We start from the raw sequence: 19,545 nt of genomic DNA on the forward strand, positions 1-19,545 counted from the left end.
AATCTGGGAGCAGACTTAGGTCTCCCGCTGCTCATTCTGCCTCCAGGTCCTTCTCACTGCAAAGGCCAAAACATTGGCAGACTGCAGAAGAAGCAAGGCTTCTTGCAGACCTTAAATGCAGCAGCAATGATGACGTCATCGGAGGCGAGTTTCAGACTGAAAAAACGAATTAGGCCAGGGGTTCCCACATGCTGGAACTCAATTGCCCAATTATGTGAAAATCGCATCAATCTCCCACGTCGATTTGGAATCGGGTGGATAACATGAAAAGCGGATGACACGACCCCAGCCCGTCCCAATGACAAAATCCAGCCCCCTGTCTTCGACGCGAGTATCCTCAACTCCATAGCGCTGCATGCTACCCGCCACCACCTCAGCACAACCCCAGCCCGACATGAGGTTGAAAAGGCCATCCAACAACTGAAGATCAACAAGGCTTCAGGAGCAGATGGAATCTCCACTGAGACACTAAAGCATGGTGGAGAAGCACTATTGGTGCGAATACAGGAACTAATTTCTCTTATTTGGAAGAAGGTGAGCATGCCGGGGATCTCAGAGATGCCGTAATCGTGACCATTTTCAAGAAAGGTGACAAGTCCGATTGTGGTAATTACAGAGGAGTTTCCCTGCTGTCTGCCACAGGGAAAGTCATCGCAAGAATCCTCCTCAGTCGCCTTCTCCCAATGGCTGAAGATCTCCTCCCAGAGTCGCAATGCGGATTCTGTCGACTAAGGGGCACAATGGACATGATCGTCAATTATAAGAGAAATACAGAGAATAGCACCAACCGCTGTACATGGTCTTCTTTGACCTCACAAAGGTCTTCGACACTGTCAACCATGAGGGATTATGGAGTATACTCCTCAAATTTGGCTACCCTCAAACGTTTGTCACCATCCTCCGCCTGCTTCATGACGGCATGCAAGCCGTGATCCTGACCAACGGATCCACCACAGACCCAATTCACTTACAGACCAGGGTCAAGCAAGGCTGTGTTATCGCACCAATGCTCTTCTCGATCTTCCTTGCTGCAATGCTCCATCTCGCCCTCAGTAAGCTCCCCACTGGAGTGGAGCTAATCTACAGAACAAACGGGAAACTGTTCAAACTCCGTTGCCTCCAGTCCAGATCTAAGGTCCCCCCATCCTCTGTTGTCGAATTACAGTATGCAGACAATGCTTGTGTCTGCGCACACTCGGAGGTCGAACATCAAACCATCGTCAACACCTTCACTGAAGCATACAAGAGCATGGGCCTTACACTAAACATCCATAAGACTAAGGTCCACTACCAACCTGCCCCCACCACACAGTACTGCCCCCCTATTATCAAAATCCACGACAAGGCCTTGGACAACGTGGACCACTTTCCATACCTCGGGAGCCTACTGTTAACAGGGTAGACATCGATGACAAAGTCCAACACCGCCTTCAGTGTGTCAGTGTAGTCTTCGGTCGCCTGAGGAAGAGAATGTTTGAAGACCAGTACCTCAAACCTGCCACCAAGCTCATGGTCTACAGAGCAGTAGTGATACCCGCCCTCCTGTATGCCTCAGAGACATGGACCATGTACAGCAGGCACCTCAAAGCACTGGAGAGGTACCACCAATGCTGCCTCCGCAAGATCCTGCAAATCCATTGGCAGGATAGGCGCACCAACATCAGTGTCCTCGCTCAGGCCAACATCCCCAGCATCGAAGCTCTGACCACTCTCGATCAGCTCTGATGGATGGGCCACATCGTCCGCATGCCCGACTCGAGACTCCCAAAACAAGCACTCTACTCGGAGCTCCGGCACGGCAAGAGAGCCCCAGGTGGGCAGAGGAAATGTTTCAAGGACACCCTCAAAGCCTCTTGAAAAACGTGCAACGTCCCCACTGTCACCTGGGAATCCCTGGCCCAAGACCGCACAAAGTGGAGGAGAAGCATTCGGGAAGGCACCGAACACCTTGATTCTCTTCGCCGGGAGCAAGCGGAAGCCAAGCGCAAACAGCGGAAGGAGCACACGTCAACCCAAGCACCCCACCAACCCGCCCCTTCAACCACTGTCTGCCCCACCTGTGACAGAGACTATAGGTCCCACATTGGACTCATCAGTCACCTGAGAACTCATTTTTAATGTGGAAGCAAGTCATCCTCGGTTCCGAGGGGCTGCCTAAGAAGAGACATACCTATATAAGCTTTTACAGTCTGTTTTTTATGTCTCTCGCTAGTTTATCTCATATTCTAAGAACATAAGAATATAAGAATTAGGAGCAGAAGTAGGCCATACGGCCCCTCGAGCCTGCTCCGCCATTCAATAAGATCATCAACCTAAACTCCACTATCCCGCCTGATCTCCATATCCCTTGATTCCCCTAGAGTACAAAAATCTATTCATCTTAGCCTTGATTATACTCAAAGACTCAGCATTCACAGCCCTCTGGGGCAGAGAATTCCAAAGATTCACAACCCTCTGAGTGAAGAAATTCCTCATCATCTTGGTCTTAAATGGCCTACCCCTTATCCTGAGACTATGCCTAGTTCTAGACACTCCAGCCAGGGGAAACAGCCTCTCAGCATCTACCCTGTTAATCCCCTTCAGAATCTTGTATGTTTCAATGAGATCACCTCTCATTCTTCTAAACTCCAGAGAGTATAGGCCCATTCTACACAATCTCTCATCATAGGACAGGCCTCTCATCCCAGGAATCAATCTAGTGAACCTTAGTTGCACTGCCTCCAAGGCAAGTATATCCATCCTTAGATAAGGAGATTAAGGCCCTGTACAATTGTAGCAAGACTTCCTTACTCTTATACTCCAGGCCCCTTGCAATAAAGGCCAACATGCCATTTGCCTTCCTTATTGCTTGCTGTACCTGCATGCTAGCTTTCTGTGTTTCTTGCACGAGGGCACCCAAATCTCTGAACAAATATTTTCTATCTGTCTTCCCGGTAGAGGACACTAACAACATCCCAATAATGGATAATCAAGGGGCCACAGGGAGGGGGGAACTAAAGACAATCACTATCACTAAGGAAATAGTACTTGGTAAAATAATGGGACTAAAAGATGAGAAGTCCTCTGGACCAGATGGCCTGCATCCCAGGGTCTTAAAAGAAGTGGCTGCAGAGATAGTGGATGCATTGATTGCAATATACCAAAATTCCCTGGACGCTGGAGAGGTCCCAGCGGATTGGAAAACCGCAAATGCAACACCCCTATTTAAGAAAGGAGGGAGACAGAAAGCAGGAAACTATAGACCAGTTAGCCTAACATCTGTCATTGGGAAAATGCTGGAGTCCTTCATTAAGGAAGCAATAGCAGGGCATTTGGTAAATCATAATGCAGTCAAGCAGAGTCAGCATGGTTTTATGAAAGGGAAATCATGTTTAACAAATTTGCTGGCATCCTGTAATGAGCAGGGTGGATAAGGGTGAGCCAGTGGATGTGGTGTATTTGGATTTCCAGAAGGCATTCGATAAGGTGCCACATAAAAGGTTACTGTATAAGTAACGGAGTTGGGGGTAATATATTAGCATGGATAGAGAATTGGTTAACAAACAGAAAGCAGAGAGTCAGGATAAATGGGTCATTCTCCAGTTGGCAATCGGTAACTATTGGGGTGCCACAGGGATCAGTGCTGGGGCCTCAACTATTTACAATCTACTTTAATGACTTGGATGAAGGGACCGAGTGTAATGTAGCCAAGTTTGCGGATGATACAAAGATGGGTGGGAAAGCTAGTTGTGCAGAGGACTCAAAGAATCTGCAAAGGGATATAGACAGGCTAAGTGAGTGGGCAAACATTTGGCAGATGGAATATAATGTGGGAAAGTGCGAGGTTATCCACTTTGGCAGGAAAAATAAAAAAGCAAATTATTATTTAAATGGAGAGAGATTACAAAATGCTGCAGTACAAAGGGACCTGGGGGTCCTTGTGCATGAAACACAAAAAGTTAGCATGCAGGTACAGCAAGTCATCAAAAAGGCAAATGGAATCTTGGCCTTTATTTCCAAGGGCTTGGAGTATAAAAGCAGGGAAGACCTGCTACAACTGTACAGGGTATTGGTGAGACCACACCTTGAGTACTGTGTACAGTTTTGGTTTCCTTATTTAAGGAAGGATATACTTGCATTGGAGGCAGTTCAGAGACGATTCACTCGCTTGATTCCTGAGATGAGGGGGTTGACTTATGAAGAAAGGTTGAGCAGGTTGGGCCTATATGCATTGGAATTTAGGAGAATGAGAGGAGATCTTATTGAAACATATAAGATACTGAGGGGGCTCGACAAGGTAGATGCAGAGAGGATGTTTCCCCTCATGGGGAAATCTAGAACTCTGGGGGAATAGTTTCAGAATAAAGGGTCGCCCTTTTAGAACTGAGAGGAGGAGGAATTTCTTCTCTCAGAGGGTCGTAAATCTGTGGAATTCTCTGCCCCAGAGAGCTGTGGAGGCTGGGTCATTAAATACATTTAAGGTAGAGATAGACAGATTTTTGCAAGATAAGGGAGTGAAGGGTTATGGGGAGTGGGCTGGGAAGTGGCTTTGAGCCCAAGATCAGCCATGATCTTATTGAATGGCGGAGCAGGCTCGAGGGGCCAAGTGGCCTATTCTTGCTCCCATTTCTTATGTTCTTATGTTCTCTGAACACCAACATTTGAAAGTTTCTCACCATTTAAAAAAATTCTGTTTTTCTATTCTTCCTACCAAAGTGAATAACCTCTCATTTCCCTACATTATACTCCATCTGCCACCTTACTGCCCACTCACTTAGTCTATCTATGTCCCTTTGCAGACTCTTTGTGTTCTCCTCACAGCTTACTGTCCCACCTAGCTTTGTATCATCAGCAAACTTGGATACATTACACTCGGTCCCTTCATCTAGGTCATTAATATAGATTGTAAACAGCTGAGGCCCCAACACTGATCCTTGCGGCACCCCACTAGTTACAGCCTGCCAACCTGAAAAAGATCTGTTTATCCCTACTCTCTGTTTTCTGTCTGTTAACCAATCCTCTATCAATGCTATTATATTACCCCCAACCCCATGAGCCCTAATCTTGTGTAATAACCTTTGACAGTATGTGGCACCTTATCGAACGCCTTTTGGAAATCCAAATATACTACATCCACTCGTTCCCCTTTATCTACCCTGCTAGTTACATCCTCAAAAAACTCAAATAAATTTGTCAAACACGAGTTCCTTTTCATAAAACCATGTTGACTCTGCCTAATCATGTTATGATTTTCTAAGTGCCCTGATACCACTTGCTTAACAATGGATTCCAGCATTTTCCCAACGACTGATGTCAGGCTAACTGGCCTATAGTTCCCTGTTTTTTTTCTCTCCCTCCTTTCTTGAATAGCGATGTTACATTTGCGACCTTCTAATCCACTGGGACCATTCTAGAATCTAGGGAGTTTTGGAAGATCAAAACAAATGCATCCACTATCTGTTCAGCCACCTCTTTTAGAACCCTAGGATGTAAGCCGTCAGGTCCAGGGGATTTGTCGGCTTTTAGTCCCATTAGTTTATCTAGTACTTTTTCTCTACTTATATTAATTACGTTAAGTTCCTCACTCTCATTAGACCCTTGGTTCCCCACCATTTTAGGTATGCTTTTTGTGTCTTCTACTGTGAAGACAGATAAAATATTTGTTTAACGTTTCTGCCATTTCCTTATTCCCCATAATAATTTCTCCTGTCTCAGCCTCTAAGGGACCAACATTTACTTTTGCTACTCTCTTCCTTTTTACATACTTGTAGAAGCTCTTACAATCTGCTTTTATATTTCTTACTAGTTTTTTCTCATATTCTATTTTTTCCCTTTTTATCAATTTTTTGGTCAACCTTTGCTGGTTTCTGAAACTCTCCCAATCCTCAGGTTTACTATTATTCTTTGCAACATTATAAGCTTCTTCTTTCAATCTAATGCTATCATTAACTTCTTTAGTTAGCCATGGTTGGATCACTTTTCCCATGGAGTTTTTGTTTCTCAATGGAATGTATTTTTGTTGAGAATTATGAAATATTTCTTTAAATGCTAGCTTATCTACTGCCATACCTTTGAATCTATTTTTCCAATCACCTTAGCCAATGCACCCCTCATACCTATGTAATTGGCTTTATTTAAGGTTAAGACTCTAGTTTCGGACTTAGGCAAGTCACTCTCAAAATTAAGGTGAAATTCTATCATATTATGATCACTCTGCCCCAGAGGATACTTTACTATGAGATTGCTAATTAACCCTGTCTCATTACACAATACAAGATCTAAAATAGCCTAATTAACAACAGAAAATGCTGGAAGCACTCAGCAGGCCAGACAGCATCCGTGGAGAGAGAAACAGAGTTAATGTTTCAGGTCTGCGACCCTTCACCAGGACTGGAAAAGGTTAGAGATGTGACAGATTTTAAGCAGGTGCAGAGGCAGGGAAAGGGGGAGGGGAGGGGAGGAAGGATCTGAAGGAACATTCTGTGCTAGGGTCGGAGGCAGGAGAGATTAAGGGCTCGAATTTATCAATGGGGGCGTGATGGAGGCAGGACTCCCACTTTTTGGATTGTAGCCCCGCCTCCATCGACTTGTGGCCAACCCACGCTATTTTCCCTTGATGACCTTGTTAATCCCGCCCAGCAGGCCAATTAAGGGACACCTGGTTACTGGTGACGTCAGTGATTGACATTTCATCTATCAAGAGCTTTTGACAGATGAAAAATCAGCTCTGTGAAGCTGTCAAACACTGACAATCTGTCCTCTAACTTAAGTCCTTCTACTCAGACTCAGTTAGAGAGCTCTCCAGACCAAAAAGCAGAGGCTGCAGCTTTTGACAGTTCAGCGGCCATTCTGCTTTCTGTGCCTGTGAACTGAGGGACTCCCGAGAACTGAAGGAAGGAAGCCTGCAGGAGAAAGTAAAGGTAAGTAAAACTTATTAAAACACTTTACACTTACCTCACACACTTACCTCTGCACACATGCACCCATCACTCACCTGCACAACAGACATCTTGACCCCTCCAACCCCTTCAGACCGACGGTCCGCCTCGCTAACTTGGCGTGGTTCGGAGCCGTCGGACAGCCCAAACTTCAGGGTTAAAAATAGGGATTAGGCAAAAAACTGCCAGGCGGCTCCCAGCACAGGTCGGATACCCGCCTTCTGGGACATTGGCATGGAGGTGGGTTGGGGGCGGGATGGGTTTGTGCCCCCCAATTCTGCAATTTTCCCACCACTCCCAACTCCAAACCCGCCTCCACGGGGCTTGGAAATTCGAGCCGTAAATGTTGCAAATGGGGATGGCAGAATCATAAACAGCCTGAAAAATGGGGGCAGTGGTTATTGTCTGAAATTGTTGAACTCAATGTTGAGTCCAGAAGGCTGTAAAGTGCCTAATCAAAAGATGAGGTGGGTACCTCGAGCTTACATTGAGCTTCATTGGAACACTGTAAGAGGCCGAGGACAGAGAGATCAGAGTGGGAGTGGAGCGGAGAATTAAAGTGACAGGCGACTGGAAGCTCGGGGTCACCCTTACGGACTGTTCCCTGGTTGGTTCCATGTCCCGAATGTATTCCATGAACTGGTCCTCCAGACTACCTTTGCCAATTTGATTTGTCCATTCTATATGAAGATTAAAGTCCCCTAAGATTATTGCATTACCTTTGTTGCAAGCTCCTACTATTGCTTGATTAATATTCTGTCCAATGGTATAGCTACTGTTAGGGGGCCTATACACCACTCCTACCAGTGTTTTCTGCCTCTTGTTATTCCTTATCTCCACACATACTGGTTCTACTTCCTGATCTTCCATGCCGAGATCCTTTGACGCTACTGTCCTTTATAATCCTTTATTATCAGGGCTACTCCCCCTTCTTTTTCATTCTGCCTGTCTTTTTGAAACGTCAAGTACTCTGGAACATTTAGTTCCCAACCTTGGCCACCTTGGAGTCATAGAGTCATAGAATTATACAGCACAGAAAGAGGCCCTTCGACCCATCGTGTCCACGCCGGCCATCAAGCACTGTCTATTCTAATCCCATTTTCCAGCACTTGGTCCATAGCCTTGTATGAGATGGCGTTTCAAGTGCTCATCTAAATGCTTCTTGAATGTTGCGAGGGTTCCTGCCTCTACCACCCTTTCAGGCAATGAGTTCCAGATTTCAACCGCCCTCTGGGTGAAAATGTTTTTCCTCAAATCCCCTCTAAATCTCCTGCCCCTTATCTTGAAACTATGCCCCCTGGTTATTGACCACTCTACTAAAGGGAAAAGTTCCTTTCTATCTCACTGAACCGGAACGGGACCAACATCCTTGCGGGGAGGTTTGCTAGTACTGTTGGGGGGGGGGGTTTAAACTAACTTGGCAGGGGGATGGGATACAGAGTGGAGCTATAGTAGGGGGTGATGCACAGCCAAATATAGAGGAAAAAACAAGTCAGCCTTCTATAAAGGCAGAAAAAATATGTAACGGCACAAGGGAATATGGCAAAGCTGGATGACATTTATTTTAATGCAAGGAGTCTTGCGAGTAAGGCAGATGAATTGAAGGTGTTGATGAACACATGGGAGTATGATATTGTTGCTATCACAGAGACATGGTTCATGGAGGGGCAGGACTGGCAGCTCAATATTCCAGGGTATAGAATCTTCAGGTGAGACAGAGGGGGGTGTAAAAGAGGAGGGGGTGTCACAATATTAGTCAAGGAGTCAATTACTGCTGTAAGGAGGGAAGTTATCTTAGCAGGTTCCTCTAATGAGACCATATGGATAGAAATTAAAAACAAAAAGGGGGCAAGCACTTTGCTGGGAGTGTACTATCGGCCCCCAAACAGTCAGGGGGAGATAGAGGAACAGATATGTAGGCAAATCTCAGAGAAGTGGAAAACAATGGGGTAATAATAGTAGGGGATTTCAAATTCCCCAATATTAACTGGGATAGTCAGAGTGTGAAAGGCTTAGAGGGTGCGGAATTCTTAAATTGCGTCCGGGAGAGCTTTTTGAGCCAGCATGTAGAAAGTCCTACAAGAGAGGGGGCAGTACTGGACCTAATTCTAGGGAATGTAGCCGGGCAAGTGGTAGATGTGTCAGTAGGAGAGCATTTTGGTGACAGTGACCATAATTCGGTGAGATTTAAGGTAGTCATGGAAAAGGACAAAGATGGACCGGAAATAAAGGTTCTACATTGGGGGAAAGCCGATTTTAATATGATAAGACAGGATCTGGCCAAAATGGACTGGGATCAGTTACTTGTAGGAAAATCCGCATCAGAGCAATGGGAGTCTTTCAGAAAGGAAATAGAGAGAGTACAACGCCAACATGTTCCCATAAAGGTCAAGGGTGGGACCAACAAGCCCAGGGAAACCTGGATGTCAAGGGATATACAAGAATGGATTAGGAAAAAAAGGGAGGTTTTTGGCAGATACAAAGGACTAAAAACAGTGAAAGCCTTAGAGGAGTATAGAAAGTGCAGGGGGGTACTTAAAAAATAAATTAGCAGAGGGTAGAGGGGACATGAAAAAACACTGGCAGGCAAAATAAAGGAAAATGCCAAGGTGCTTTATAAGTATATTAAGGGCAAGAGGATAACCAGGAAAAGAGTAGGGCCCATTAGGGACCAAAGTGGCAATCTGTGTGTAGAGCCGGAAGATGTGGGTGAGGTTTTAAATGAATATTTTGCATCTGTGTTCATTATGGAGAAGGGTGATGTAGGCATAGAAATCAGACATGGGCATTGTGATATACTTGAACAAATTAGTATTGAGAGGGAGGAGGTAATATCAGTTTTGGCGGGCTTAAAAGTGGATAAATCCCCAGACCCAGATGAGATGTATCCCAGGCTGCTGTGTGAGGCAAGGGAGGAGATTGCAGGGGCTCTGACAAAAATTTTCAGAACCTCTCTGGCCACAGGGGAGGTGCACCATTGTTCAAGAAGGGTAGTAGGGATAAACCAGGGAATTACAGGCCAGTGAGCTAACATCAGTGCTAGGGAAAATATTGGAAAAAATTCTCAGGTACAGAATTAGTCTCCACTTGGAAAGGCAGGGATTAATCAGGGATAGTCAGCATGGCTTTGTCAGGGGGAGATCATGTCTAACCAATTTGATTGAATTTTTCGAGGGGATGATTAGGTGTGTGGATGAGGGTAGTGCAGTTGATGTAGTCTACATGGACTTCAATAAGGCATTTGACAAACTCCCACATGGGAGACTGGTCAAGAAGGTAAGAGCCCATGGGATCCAGGGCAATTTGGCACATTGGATCCAAAATTGGCTTAGTGGCAGGAGGCAGTGGGTGATGGTCGAAGGTTGCTTTTGTGACTGGAAGCCTGTGTCCAGTGGTGTACTGCAGGGATCGGTGCTGGGTTCTTTGCTGTTTGTAGTGTACATTGACGATTTAGATATGAATGCAGGAGATATGATCAGTAAGTTCGCAGATGACACGAAAATTGGTGGAGTGGTAAATAGCGAGGTGGGCAGCCTCAGGCTACAGGACGATATAGACAGGATGGTTAGATGGGCAGAACAGTGGCAAATGGAATTTAACCCTGAAAAGTGTGAGGTGATGTGTTTTGGGAGGACTAACAAAGCAAGGGAATGCACAATGAATGGTAGGACCCTAGGAAGGACAGAGGATCAGAGGGACCTTGGTGTGCATGTACATAAATCCCTGAAGGCAACAGGCCAGGTAGATTACAACAGAAAATGCTGGAAATACTCAGCAGGCCAGGCAGCATCCGTGGAGTGAGAAATAGAGTTAACGTTTCAGGTCTGGGACCCCAGACCTGAAACGTTAACTCTATTTCTCTCTCCACAGATGCTGCCTGGCCTGTTGAGTATTTCCAGCATTTTCTGTTGTTATTTCAGATTTCCAGCATCCGCAGTATTTTGCTATTAGGTCAGGTAGATAAGGTGGTTAAAAAGGCATATGGGATATTTGCCTTCATTAGCCAAGGCATAGAATATAAGAACAGGGATGTTATGATGGAGCTGTACAAAACGTTAGGCCACAGCTGGAATACTGTGTGCAGTTCTGGTCGTCACACTATAGGAGGGATGTGATTGCACTGGAGAGGGTGCAGCGGAGGTTCACCAGGATGTTACCTGGGCTGGAGCGCTTCAGCTATGAAGAGCGACTGGACAGGCTGGGGTTGTTTTCCTTAGAGCAGAGAAGGCTGAGGGGGGACCTGATTGAGGTGCACAAATTTATGAGGGCATAGATAGGGTAGATAGAAAGGAATTTTTCCCCTTAGTAGAGGGGTCAATAACCAGGGGGCATAGTTTCAAGGTAAGGGGCAGGAGGTTAGAATCTGGAGCTCACTGCCTGAAAGGGTGGTAGAGGCAGGAGCCCGCTCAACATTCAAGAAGCATTTAGATGAGCACTTGAAACGCAATAGTATACAAGGCTAAGGACCAACTGCTAGAAAATGGGATTACAACTCACAGGGCTTGATGGCTGGCGCGGACACGATGGGCCGAAGAGCCTCTTTCTGTGCTGTATGACTCTATGACTCTATGACCCTATCTATGCCCCTCAGAATTTTGTACATCTCAATCAGGTCTCCCCTCAGCCTTCTTTGCTCTAAGGAAAACAACCCCAGCCTGTCCAGTCCCTCTTCATAGCTGAAGCGCTCCAGCCCAGGTAACATCCTGGTGAATCTCCTCTGCACCCTCTCCAATGCAATCACATCATTCCTAAAGTGTGGCGACCAGAACTGCACACAGTTTTCCAGCTGTGGTCTAACTAGCGTTTTGTACAGCTCCATCATAACCTCCCTGCTCTTATATTCTATGCCTCGGTTAATGAAAGCAAGTATCCCATATGCCTTTTTAACCACCTTATCTACCTGTCCTGCCGCCTTCATGGATCTATGTACATGCACACCAAGGTCCCTCTAATCCTCTGTCCTTCCTAGGGTCCTACCATTCATTGTGTATTACCTTGCCTTGGTAGTCCTCCCAAAATGCATCACCTCACACTTTTCAGGGTTAAATTCCATTTGCCACTGTTCTGCCCATCTAACCAACACATCTATATCGTCCTGTAGCCTGAGGCTTCCCTCCTCGCTATTTACCATTCCACCAATTTTCATGTCATCTGCGAACTTACTGATCATACCTCCTGCATTCATATCTAAATCATTAATGTACACTACAAGCAGTAAAGGACACAGCACCGATCGCTGCGGTACACCACTGGACATAGGCTTCTATAATGTATATACCTTTAAGGGGGGAACTACTTTTTACAGCTCATGTATACTGCAGTACCGGCAGTGACCACACATGTATATAGCACTGAGTAGAAATCTGTACAGGTCAGTTCCCGTGTGAGCCACATTGAGTAAACACCTGTTATACCGTTCTCCCGCAGTCTGTGTCTTATTATACACGGACACAACATTGGCGACAAGGCAAGTTCGAACCTACCTGCAACTCTGCATCACCTCCCGGGGATTCGTTCCTGGAGATCAGTGGATTGGAGGTCAAGGCCAGAGACTCGGGCGTCGACCACGGGCAACCGCCCAGTCATCCAGCAGAGACTCGAGAATTGCGGGGGAGGCTGTCGAGAGCCAGGTTTGGCTTTCCAGTCAAGGTGGTCCAGCGAAACGGGCTGGCAACAGGTAGTGCGCAGACCCTTCCCGAACAGCGGCGGGCTAGAGCCCGACCGAGCGGCACAGCAAAGGGCCGAGCAGTGTCGACGGGGGAGAGAGAGAGAGGGCAGAGCGCACAGGGCGCAGCCGGTGTTCAGGGGCCGAGCAGCATCAAAGAGAGGGAGAGAGAGACACGCGCAGAAACCCGCGAGGCGCCGCCATTGCCACGAGGACCGCCGAGAGCGGCGTTGGCAGCAGCGCAGGAGAAGCGCGCGAAACATACAGGGCGCCGCCATTGCCACGAGAACCGCCGGGAACGGCGTTGGCAGCAGCAGGGGAGGAAGGAAAGCGCGGGAGACACCATTTTAAGCCATTGGGAGACGCCATTTGAAACCACACCCAAAATGCCGAAGAGTGGCAGTATCACCGCATTTGACAATGAAGTCAAAGATTGGACTACATATGTCGAACGAATAGAGGCATACTGCAAGGCAAATGAGGTGTCAGATGACAAGAAAGCGTCGGTATTGTTAAATTTAATGGGTGCAAAGACGTATGGTTTATTACAAAATCTAGTAACCCCAACGAAGCCAATGGAAAAGAGTTTTGAAGACATAGTAATGATACTACAGGAACACTTAAACCCCACACCGCTGCTGATAGCAGAAAGATTCAAGTTTCACAAACGGAACCAGCATAAGGATGAAAGCAATGCTGATTATTTAGCAGAACTGCGCAAACTATCGAAACACTGCCAGTTTGGAGCGGGACTGGCAGATACCTTAAGGGATAAGCTTGTGTGTGGGCTTCAAAGTGAAGGAACCCAGAAATGGCTTTTATCTGAAAAGGACCTTACGCTGGAAAAGGCTTTCAGCATTACGGTATCATATGAAGCAGCAGCACAGGGCGCTGCAGAGATACAACAGAGACCGCAAGAATATGGCACAAACGAAATGTCATATAGAACAGAGAAGTGCTATCGCTGCGGCAGAACAACACACGACCAGAATGATTGCTGGTTCAAAGACAAAGTGTGCAGACAGTGTGGAAAAGTAGGACACATAGCACGAGTCTGCAGGTTGGGAAAGAAAACCAGCAATAAGAAACCTACCAAAGAAAAGTACAAGAAGGTACATAAGATGACGGAGAATAGTTCAGACGAACAAAAGAGTGATAACGACTCCGAAAGCAGGGAACTGAGTTGTCTGAAACTACATAATGTGATCACAACGAAGGATCACCGAACCATTTGGGTCACTCTCAAGATAGCAGGAGTCCAGGGAAAGATGGAATTGGACACAGGATCAGCCCTAACAGTCATAAACCGACGGGACTACGAGCGTCTATTCTCACACATACCCTTGAGAGACACAAAAATTATTTTGAAGACGTACACGGGCAAAAAGTCTACCCCAAAGGAAAAATAAGGGTGACCGTTATATATAACGGTAAGGAAACACCAAAACTAGACGTGTATGTATTGCAAGATGGAGGACCACCATTACTGGGACGTGAATGGATCCGGAAAATACAACTGGATTGGCATTCCATACAGGCATTGACAGTGGCTGACAAAAAGGATGACGACGTCACACCTGGGCGACTGTCAAAGTTCCTAACTGACATGAAAGAAGTGTTCCAGCAAGGACTCGGAACACTAAAAGGCATGACAGCGATGATTAAAATTGAAGAAAACGCAAGCCCAAAATTTTTTACGGCCAGACCTTATGTGATCCGCCCAGCCATCGAAGCAGAGCTGGAGAGTCTGGAATATTCAGGTGTACTGTCCAAGGTAGACTGGAGCGAGTGGGCTACACCCATCGTCCCTGTGAAGAAAATGTCGTTGAGCAGCACGCCTGGGGATCCAAGGAATGTTCACATCTGTGGGGACTTTAAGGTTACGGTGAACCCGGTCCTTCACACCGTACAATATCCACTTCCGTGGATTGAAGATATTTTCGCCTCGCTATCTGGAGGGAAACGCTTCACTAAGATTGATCTGGCCCAGGAGTATCTGCAAATGGAGGTAGAAGAAGCATCAAAAAAATACCTCACAATCAACACCCATAAAGGTCTCTAACAATACAACCAGCTGGTATTCGGGGTAGCATCAGCTCCGGCTATTTGACAGAGGGCAATGTAACAAGTCCTGCAAGGGATCCCAGGGACCCAGTGTTATTTGGACGACATCCTGGTCACGGGCGAAAATGACAATGATCACCTTGCCAACCTGGAGCAGGTGCTCACTAGATTGCAGGAATATGGGCTCCTAGCTAACCGCCCCAAATGCGAGTTTTTTAGAAAACAGATCTCGTATTGTGGCCACGTTATCGATAAAGAGGGGTTACATAAGTCCCCAGAGAAGATTGAGGCAGTAGTCAAGGCTCCAGCACCGGAAAATGTGTCACAACTGAGGTCGTTCCTCGGGCTGGTAAACTACTACCATAAGTTCTTGCCAAATTTGTCTACAATACTACACCCACTGAACACCCTACTGCAAACTGGGGTGCCATGGAAGTGGAGTGATGAATGTAGACGAGCTTTCCAGAAGAGCAAAACACTAATCACATCGAATGAGGTATTGGCCCATTACAACCCGGCATTACCAATTCGGTTGGCATGTGATTCGTCACCCTACGGCATTGGAGCGGTGCTGTCGCACAAATTCTCGGACGGCTCAGAGAGGCCAATAGCCTTTGCGTCACGATCACTAACCTCAGCCGAGCGTAACTATGCCCAGATTGACAGGAAGGCTCTCAGCCTAGTGTGGGGAGTGAATAAGTTCAATCACTATCTGCATGGGCAGAAATTCACCTTGCTGACTGATCGCCAGCCTCTTGTCTCCATTTTTAATCCGAAGAAGGGCGTTCCGCAACGACTACAAAGATGGTCACTTTTTCTAGGGGCACACCATTATGAGATTGAATATAAGGGCATGAAACAGCATGGAAATGCTGATGGGCTATCACGCCTGCCACTGCCTACTGCGGAGGAAGCACCAGCAGTGGATCCTGTCGAAATATTCCATTCGACTATAGTTGAATACTTACCAGTAACTAACGCTTGTATCGAAAAGGAAACCCGAAATGACCCGACACTGTCTCGGGTATATGATTTGACGGTGAAGGGATGGCCAGCACATGGCGACTCACTGTTGCCAGCATTCTCGACAAGGAGAGAACAGCTGTCAGTGTGCCGGGGGACCTTGAAAAAGAATGGGGTAAGGCATTACACATCTGCCCCGTATCATCCAGCCACAAATGGATTGGCTGAGAGGTTCATACAAACCTTTATGAAGGCAATAAAGGCTATGTACAATGACAACATTCCGCTGCAGCACAAGGTGGACAATTTCCTGTTCGCCTACCGGAATGCGACACATGCAGTCACCAACCAGGCCCCGGTCATGATGTTCTTTAACCGAAGGTTAAGATCTCGCCTGGATTTGCTCAGACTAAACGTACGAAGAGATGTTGAGAGTAAGCAATTCCAGCACATCCATGAGAAGCCAACAAGGAGCTTCAATGTAGGGCAACCAGTCTTGGCCCGCGACTACCGAACAGAAAAATGGCAGCCAGGAACGATATGCACACGGCAGGGCCCACTAATGTACACAGTGGACGTTGGGGAGAGCATCGTGAGACGCCATGCTGACCAGATCCTAGAGTCACAGGAACAAGTCAACCCCATGCCTCGCCCATACGTACCTGGTGATGAACCCGACGTACAGGTCGCATCTACCCCAGAAACAGTAGCATCGGAAGCTGATGAAGCAACCGACGACAGGGGACCAGAATCGCCTCCGCACCAAGAGCAAGACACTCAGGAAAGGCGCTATCCAGAAAGGATCAGGAAGCCTCCCCAAAGACTGAATATATAAATAGACTATTTTCAGCTAATGTTGCATGTTAAAAGTGTTAATTGTAATTAGTTTGATATTTAATTGTTAAATGAGTGTTATGGTACTGTTAATCTAAAAGGGGAGGAATTATAATGTATATACCTTTGAGGGGGGAACTACTTTTTACAGCTCATGTATACTGCAGTACCGGCAGTGACCACACCTGTATATAGCACTGAGTAGTAATCTGTACAGATCAGTTCCCGTTGAGTAAACACCTGTTATACCGTTCTCCCGCAGTCTGTATCTTATTATACACGGACACAACAGCTTCCAATCGCAAAAACAACCTTCGACCATCACCCTCTGCCCCCTGCCACGAAGCCACTTTTGGATCCAATGTGCCTAATTGCCCTGGATCCGATGGGCTCTTACCTTCTTGACCAGACTCCCATGCGGGACTTTGTCAAAAGCCTTACTGAAGTCCATGTAGACTACATCATCTGCACTACCCGCATCCACACACCTAGTCACCCCTTCGAAAAATTCAATCAAATTGGTTAGACATGGGTGGAGAAATTCAGTATCGCCCCATTTGGGGTGCAATTATCGGCCGGGCGCAAAGATTAGCGTCTGGCGCTAATTATCGCCTCCGACTGCAAACTTGGCTTTTATCACCCCTGGAGTTGATTGGACCGCCAAATCAGGTGCAACACACCTGTCTTAAGGCGCAAAGGCCGAGGAGCGAGGCGTTACCTCAGAGCACTGGGACTAATGAGAGGGAGGAGCTGACAGAAATTAGTATCTCTAGGGATATGGTGTTGGGTAAGTTGAGGGGACTGAAGGCCGACAAATCCCCGGGGCCTGATAAACTACATCCTAGGGTACTTAAGGAGGTGGCCCTGGAGATAGCAGATGCTCTAAGGATCATCTTCCGGAACTCCATTGACTCGGGAACAGTACCCGTGGATTGGAGGGTAGCTAATGTTACCCCAATATTTAAAAAGGGGGGTAGAGAGAAAGCAGGGAATTATAGACCAGTAAGCCTTACATCGGTTGTGGGCAAAATGCTAGAGTCCATTATTAAGGATAAAATAGCGGAGCACTTGACAAATGGGGAAAGGATCGGACAGAGTCAACATGGATTTACAAAGGGTAAATCGTGTTTGACTAATCTGCTGGAATTTTTTGAGGAAGTAACTGGTAAAATAGATGGGGGAGAGCCAGTGGATGTGGTGTACCTTGACTTCCAGAAAGCCTTCGATAAGGTTCCACACAAAAGATTATCATGCAAAATTAAGGCTCATGGGATTGGGGGCAAAGTATTAACGTGGATAGAGAACTGGCTGGCGGATAGAAAACAGAGAGTTGGAATAAACGGCTCGTTTTCGGAGTGGCAGGCAGTGACCAGCGGGGTGCCGCAAGGATCTGTCCTGGGACCCCAGCTGTTCACAATATATATAAATGATCTGGATCAGGGAATTGGATGCAATATTTCCAAATTCGCTGACGACACTAAACTAGGAGGAGGGGTGGGCTCTGATGAGGATGTCAGGAGGCTACAGTGCGATTTGGACAGGTTGGGGGAATGGGCGGATACGTGGCAGATGCACTATAATGTGGATAAATGCGAAGTTATCCACTTTGGGGGTAAAAACAGGAGGGTAGATTATTATCTAAATGGCAATAGATTGGGAGATGGGGAAGTGCAGAGGGACCTGGGTGTTCTTGTGCACCAGTCACTGAAGGAGAGCATGCAGGTGCAACAGGCGATTAAGAAGGCAAATGGTATGTTGGCCTTCATATCAAGGGGGTTCGAGTATAGGAATAGGGATACCTTACTACAGCTGTACAAGGTGCTGGTGAGACCGCATCTGGAGTATTGTGTACAGTTTTGGTCGCCCCATCTGCGGAAGGATGTTCTTGCCATGGAAAGAGTGCAGCGGCGATTCACCAGGCTGATACCTGGAATGGCGGGAATGACCTACGAGGAGAGATTGAATAGTTTGGGCTTGTACTCACTGGAGTTTAGAAGATTGAGAGGGGATCTCATCGAAACATATAAAATTATGGCAGGCCTGGACAGGCTGAATTCAGAGAGAATGTTTCCAATGGCAGGGGAGCACAGAACCAGGGGCCACAGTCTAAAAATAGCGGGCAAATCATTTAAAACAGAGATGAGGAAGAATTTCTTCACTCAAAGAGTGGTGAGCCTGTGGAATTCCCTGCCACAGAGGGCTGTGAAGGCTAATTCAATAAATATTTTCAAGAGAGAATTGGATATATTTCTGAAGGCTAAGGGGATTAAGGGTTACGGAGAAAAGGCGGGGACGGGGTACTGAACTGGTAAGATCAGCTAAGATCTCAGACGAAGATCAGCCATGATCTCATTGAATGGCGGAGCAGGCTCGAAGGGCCGAATGGCCTACTCCTGTTCCTATCTCTATGTTTCTATGTTTCTAACCTCCTCGGCCTTTGTGCCTTAAGACAGGTGATGTGATGTCTGTAATGTTCTCAACACACGGACACAGACACGGGATGTATTCCATCAGCCATCAGCCATCAACACGAGGCTCCTTTATTCATTTCCTTTCTCTGTTTACTCTCTGTCGCCCCCTACCGGAGCGGAGGGTAATTATCACCACATCTCCCTTTCTAAACAGACTTTGAATACTATTCCTTTACTATTAACATTTCAAATGACCTTCTTTCAAATCATTACTTTTTTACTGTGCTTTAAGAAATAACAAACTCCAACAAACATAACATCTCTAATGCACAATGTATCGCTCCTTTTTTTTCCTTTTTTTTTAGAAACACAAATAATGCAAGCAGAGTAAGCTTGGAGGGACAAGGTGACTGCCTGAACCCTCCACCAAGTACCTCGGGTATTATTCTGACCCAATGAGGCGTCTTGGTTCTTAAGCTATTCATGTTGCAAAGTCCTGGAGGTATGAAGGAGGATTGCGGACCCTTTCCGGGTATCGTCTGGAACCTGATGGAGGTGGGGTATCCCCTGTGGGTGGAGGAGACGGAGGTGGGGTATCCCCTGTGGGTGGAGGAGTTCCAGGACCCGCATCCCCATTGTCGTCATCGGGAATGGAAGGCTCATCAGCAGCGTCTGGGGGCTGCGGTTCCTG

This window comes from Somniosus microcephalus, chromosome 1 (genome assembly GCF_052327205.1).
Source record: "Somniosus microcephalus isolate GS21.2 chromosome 1, FLI_Smic_1.0, whole genome shotgun sequence".
Classification (NCBI taxonomy): Eukaryota; Metazoa; Chordata; class Chondrichthyes; order Squaliformes; family Somniosidae; genus Somniosus; species Somniosus microcephalus.